The sequence below is a fragment of the Zophobas morio genome, unplaced genomic scaffold (genome assembly GCF_036711695.1).
Source record: "Zophobas morio isolate AGI-343-1 ecotype UQ-CSIRO unplaced genomic scaffold, CSIRO_AGI_Zmor_V1 ptg001099l, whole genome shotgun sequence".
NCBI classification, from domain to species: Eukaryota; Metazoa; Arthropoda; class Insecta; order Coleoptera; family Tenebrionidae; genus Zophobas; species Zophobas morio.
In genome coordinates this window covers 23,027-29,218 of record NW_026973199.1, presented here as the reverse complement: position 1 = coordinate 29,218, position 6,192 = coordinate 23,027, and the positions used below count along the sequence as shown (strand labels likewise).

The 6,192-nt window shown below is 26.4% G+C and overlaps 1 long non-coding RNA gene across 2 annotated transcripts; it reads right to left on the bottom strand.

Moving 5' to 3' along the window:
- Positions 1–2,413: 2,413 nt before the first annotated feature.
- LOC135122331 (uncharacterized) lies at positions 2,414–5,979 on the bottom strand. 2 transcript variants are annotated; one of them, XR_010279335.1, is made up of 9 exons: positions 5,902–5,979; positions 5,141–5,206; positions 4,486–4,578; positions 4,124–4,365; positions 3,938–4,059; positions 3,044–3,111; positions 2,791–2,876; positions 2,655–2,735; positions 2,414–2,495 (listed from the first exon to the last, which is right to left on the bottom strand). It is a non-coding gene; the product is annotated as an uncharacterized LOC135122331 (long non-coding RNA). The 2 variants fall into 2 exon arrangements; XR_010279336.1 differs by lacking the exon at positions 2,791–2,876 and having other exon boundaries at positions 2,655–2,746.
- Positions 5,980–6,192: the final 213 nt, after the last annotated feature.

Sequence of the window (6,192 nt, the reverse complement as noted above, 5' to 3'; positions counted from 1 at the left end):
TAGAAGATGCCAACGTTGTTAAGAGATCCATATCCAATAAGGAGAGGGTTGTATTTTTTTTAATGTGCTTACTGGTCAATTTTTTGTCCCTTTATAAACCAACTCGGTGATCTTATTATAATGCGCAGAATAAATCCACCAATAAAGTAGCAAAGTTATGGAACCAATCCGCTCCTACTGAATTATTACTTTTCGAAGAACCGCAAAAAATTAGTGACCAACACTTTATAGATAAAAAAGAGAGAATAGTGAAAGCGTGGTCTTTACAATACGAAGGCCTTATAAATACTCTTCAGAAAGTTATTTCTTATGAATTCAAAGACCTGTAATTTATATTATTATTACCACTATTTTTGTTGTTGATATTATATTCCTTATAATTATTGTTAACGTCTCTTCAGTTCGCATTTGTTTAGAGCTTTTACGCACGGCTCTGCCACCTCGGAAGTTTCAGGTAATTGGTTTGTGGATCATTTCCGTGCGATGTTTTTATTTGCACTGTTATATATAATAAGTACCCTTTATGCATCATTATGCTTAAGATATACATTTGATCCAAAATAATATCATTTGCTCATGCCTGCTGCCTTTTTATTCAGGATGTTATCAAAAGTTCGAGTACATTGGCGACGCTCTTCTTGACATTTCTGTTACTGCTCGACTCTACTTGTCCAATAAAAATAAATGGATGCCACCAGGTGTCCTATCAAAATGCAAAGAAAAGATTGTCTGTAATGAATTTTTGGCGCGCTTGTGTTTGTTTCATGAATTTCATAAGGTTTTCATTTGCATATTCACTTTTTATTGTGAATGTTTTTCTATAAATATTTACTTATTATTATTTTTGACTCTCTAGTGATGTAATTTTTTTTTAATGATTTAGTATTATATCTATTATGAAGAAAGTCTTCTTCATTGCTACACATATCTGATTAGATATTATGCTTTTTTAAACTACTTATCTATATAACTTTTATAATCATTACCTTTCCTAGTATATAGAATTCAGTGCTAATCGAATTTTAGAAAGTTTTTATATATTTCATAACATTTAGTTTTAAAAATTTTGGAAACAAGGATTTTCCAAGCTGTTAGTTATTATGAAAACTTAATTTATCATTTATAATAAATATATTTATAAATGATTTCCAGGGCATTCAACATTGCTCTCTTGATACGAGCCGAAGCATCACTACTTTTGTGAACCAATGCCATGAGGCCGCCAAATCCGGAAATGAAGAGGCATTGGCCTCCATTGCCCACCCGAAAGTTTTGGGAGACATAGTAGAGTCCATTATCGGTGCTGTCTATGCGGATTCTCTTTGTGATTTCAGGGAAAGTATGAAAGTCATTGAAACGTTAGTCCCTTGCCCGTACTAGTAGCGAATAATGAATAATCATAATAGTAACTTATAATAATTAATATAGTTAGAGCAATTATCCTACCCAACATTATAATTATAATTGCAATAATTATAACAATTACTATGTTTGGTTAAAAGGCATAACTGCTAAATAGTTTTATTTGTAATAATATGCTAATAAAGAAATGTAAGACAATGTTTTTGTTTTCAAGTTGATCCACGTAAAAAATCTGTAATTTTGTAGTGGTCGGCTTTTTTTTCATCATCACACTCGTCGTGGAAATAGTCATCATAAATAATGAGTCCAGCAGGCTTTATTAAAAATATTTTTTTTTACTGTTTTATTTAATGGGGGTTTTGAATGTAGTTATCATGGCCTCGTGCTTTTCTGTAGGACAGTAACAAATGGGCGTGTACATCAGCTTTTGTTATATCCAGTCCGACTGCGCCCTTTTCAATTCTGCTAATGGCGTCACTGTAGCTCGTATTTTGTATCATAAAGCGATTAACAAATGCAAATAAGCAAAACAGGAAGCGGTTAAGTTTTTTGGGCCCAGCGAATAAGCGGATTTGGAATATTTATATTAACAAACCTCTCCACCATTTAATGACTATAACTATTTGTTAGAGCAAAGCACATTTTATGCAGAAAAATTACCAATTTTTTATTAAAGTATATACTATAAAGTCGCGTATAAGTAACGCGTTAAAAATAGTACTTCATTGTTCTTCCCAAAAACTTTTAGTAAAGCATTTTCCTTAATAGTCTTCATTAACACGCGCCCTGCCCATTGCAAGTTGGTAATAAAAATATTTTACTGAAAAAAAAAGTTCCGTAAGTGACCAATTGACATCATTCAAGCACCTGTGGTCATTAGGGAATTTTATTATCACACAAACATCCGCTTCAGTATATTTAGCGCGGCGGTATATAGTAAATGCACTTGTATTCAAAGCTTTTCATTATGTCTATTGAATGACTTCGAAAATACTCATAAGACATACAACCAAATAAAAATACTATTCCAAAAAACTTTTTTATTATCGAACCCTTTAAGCGTTTGAAGCTGCCACTCCAATTCTTCTATTTCTTTTGAATGTTTTCCATACTTCCCTGCAATTTCACTAAATCTTTTGATAAAAAAAGGTTAGCGGAACTATAAAATTGTTGATTTTGTATTACTATTAAAACTTATTTATAATACTTTTACGAAACATTCTACAATCAGCTAAAAAAGTATTATTAATAATGAAGTTTAAGAAAACTAAAAGAAGAAATTGTTGGGTTACCCCATTCACAAGTTTTCGTACTCGCAGAGTTTCAACTTCAGTTGGGATATACGCGCACATGTGCTTGCTTTAACTCGTTTTCTAAACTTTCTCTGTTTTTAAAACGTTTCCAATATAAAAAAAAATTTAGTGGCACCTTCATAAAGTTAGAGAAGTGCGGGCTGTAGTGAAACAGGCCAATAACTTAAAGCCTAAGCACGAGGTTCACATGCCTAACGAACTCTGCATAAAATTACGGTTCTGCGTTCTCTTACGTATAAAAATACGCCCCTCTTAAGTTTTAGGCAATGACTACAAGTTACTGGTTTTATGTAGTATTTACTTTTTGTACATATTACAAAGAACTTGCTTATAATTACAAGAATTTTAATGAAGTTGACAAGTAAAACCTTATAAGTTGAGACACCTGGCCGTCTCTGAATCATAAGTCTCCAATAATACTTTGTACTTCAGTTTTCTTTTTAATAAAAAATATTATCATATAAAAGATAAATACTTCAGAAATAGAAATAAGTTTATTATACCAAAAATAATAAAAGAAAAAAAAATAAACTTATAAAAAACCTTTAAATGACTAAAAAGTATATATATTTAAATAAAACGAATACTAGTACTTTAAAAAAATGTTGAGCTAACAATAACATAACTATAAACTTTACAATGAAAAAGACCATAAATAATGATAGGTAATATGTATATTATAAGAATATAATAAAAAAAACTAAAAACAGTAAAAGTGTAAAATAAAAATAAGGAAAAATGAGTAAAAATAATGAAATCTAAAAGAAAAAGAATGTTGTTTTATAAATAGAACAAAAGTTATATAAAATACAAGTAAATATAAATAAAAAAGTTATAACTGCGAACAGAATAGTTAATATTTATAACTAAAATATGATATTCAAAAAAAAATTATTTATATTTATAAAATAATAGTGAATTAGAATACTAAATCAATAAAAAATAGTCTTTATTAAACTGCTGTTAATCAAATAAAATAATAATAGAATAATACGATGTATACATTTAATTATTTCTAATAGTAGATAAAAAAGTTATTAGTTTTCATAATAATTACAGCTAATCATCTAAAAACATAAGATAAGTTTATGCGTTACATAAATATGTTTGAAACAATTATATTTAGCATATATAAATGGGTTATATATATAAATAATAAGATAACAAAGTCTAAAAAAAAGAGATTTTCCTAAAAAAAATTAAAAAAATAAATGTATATGTGTATTATATTAATCATTTTTAAAAAAAAATTAATAATTCACTTCATTTTTTGCATCAACGGGTTGGACTTTTTTATGCACCAACGGACGGACACATTATCTTTTGTATATTGCGTGTGATATTCAGTAGTGTATAAAAGTACGTCAAGAAGCTCGATTTTGGCCTGATGGAATATATTAGTAGCAGTAATAATAGTAATGACAATAATAATAATCATAATAATAAACCTTCTGAATCTCAAACTTAATAAAAAGTATATTCCTTCTTACGGTTCTAACATTTTAATGTTATAAATAATAACGAGCAAATATTCTATAAACGATATATAAAGAAAACTTCCCTTATTTTATCTTGTAGTGTTTAAACGCTGTCGCTGTGCAAAACTTCCGAATAGTCAGTAACAAGTTCTTCAAAAACTTTACTCTACTGTTTAAGGTGCCGTGAGAATACTCAAAAGTTCTTCTTTCTACTATTTTTTTAAAAAAAATATAAATAAAAGTTTCTTTTTCTATATAATAATATTATTCTATTTACTAGAAATATAATTGTTTAGGTTATTTCTATATAAATTTTACTATTTAATATATACATTATTATTGCAAAAATTATCAGAAAGAAAAAAGCTTTTGGACATATTCATGGGGATCGAGATCGAGAGACTCAAAGTGCTTTCTGTTATCCTCTAATATATAAAAGAGTTACAGATGATAATAAATACTAGGATTAATATATAAGTATAAAATGTAAGAAGAAATTAAAATTTTATTATAATAATCTTCTAAATGTTTTAATTTTTAAAAAGGTTTTAATCTTATACTGAAAAACGTGAACAAAAGTTATAACTCGACAAATATATTATTACAAAAATTTATAAAAATAATATAATATAATTTTTAAAGTCTTATATAACATGTAAGACAAGAGTTCTAAAAAAAAATTTAATAATTGCAAAAATATATTATATCCTTTAAAATTTAACAAATTAATCAAAATAATATTAAAATGAAAGTAATAATAGAAACCATTTAAAAAAATAATAACATAAATTACTACTAAGATTTTAATAAATTTAAAAATTAAATAAGAAATCAAGAACTTTATACGGCCTCTAGAAACATAAAGTAAACATAAAAGGCAGAAAATATAAAACTTCCAGTAAACAAACATATACTAAAGAGAAGTTTCCAAAAAAATAAAAAAAAATAGTTAAAAGGAAGAAACACAAATGTGCAGATATAGTAAACCTCCAGATAAGTAGAGTATTGACTACAAAAGTACCCGGTAACGTTCTCTAACAATCTTTCCTTGTTCTATAGATAATTTCTTTTAGTATAATGTAGCCAATGCTAATAAAAGAAAAAAAAATTAATTTCTTATCATAAAAAATAACAAGCGTTAGAATAAAAATAGGAGTAATAATAAGCGAAGTAAAAATAGTATAAAGCTGTAAAGTTGAAAAAACCGGATACTTCACTATTGTATTAAAAGAAAAATGCTTTCTTATATGATTTATAACAAATATAATCAATTCAATTATAATTATCTTCTTACTTTTTAGTACGATAACAGGAAGAGAAAGTAATGATAACCATAAAAGTTAGTTAAAATTATTTTATAACTATCTATAAAACTCTTCGCTGTTTTAATAATTCTCGAAACTTTTTATAATATACCATTAATGTAAAAAAGTTAGAACTCCAAAAATGTCAAAGGAAACACTTAAATACACAACGCTTCATCCCTTAAGAAACTCCCTAGACTAAAAAATTACTGCCTGACTTTTCTAACAAAAAATAAACTAGCAAAAATTTAATTAACAACAATAAAGGGAAGCATTAAAAAAGAAAAATAATTTTATTTATTTATTATTAAAAGTATATATAGTTATTTACCTTAAAAAAAAATCTGTACAAAAATGTATATTTATTTTATAATGTATAAAAATTTTAAACAAATTAATAATTTCACTCATAAAAGTCAAATATCTATAATAGTAAACAATTACCTGTGTATACTCGGGTGAATTTTTATAAGTGATTAAAGCTTCTTGTAAAGAAAGAATTTAAGATAAAACAATGTATCAAATTTCTATTTAGAAAAGATTCATAATACTGTGTAGATGTATATTAATTTAGGGGTACCTACCCTTGACACGCTTGTATTCTTCTATAGTCTACAATTTTTTTTAAAATAACACCTTATACACAAACGAAAATTATAAAAGTTTAAATAATAAGAAACATACTTTTTAAAATAAGATATATAAAAAGTTATAACTTGAGCATATTTTTGCTTA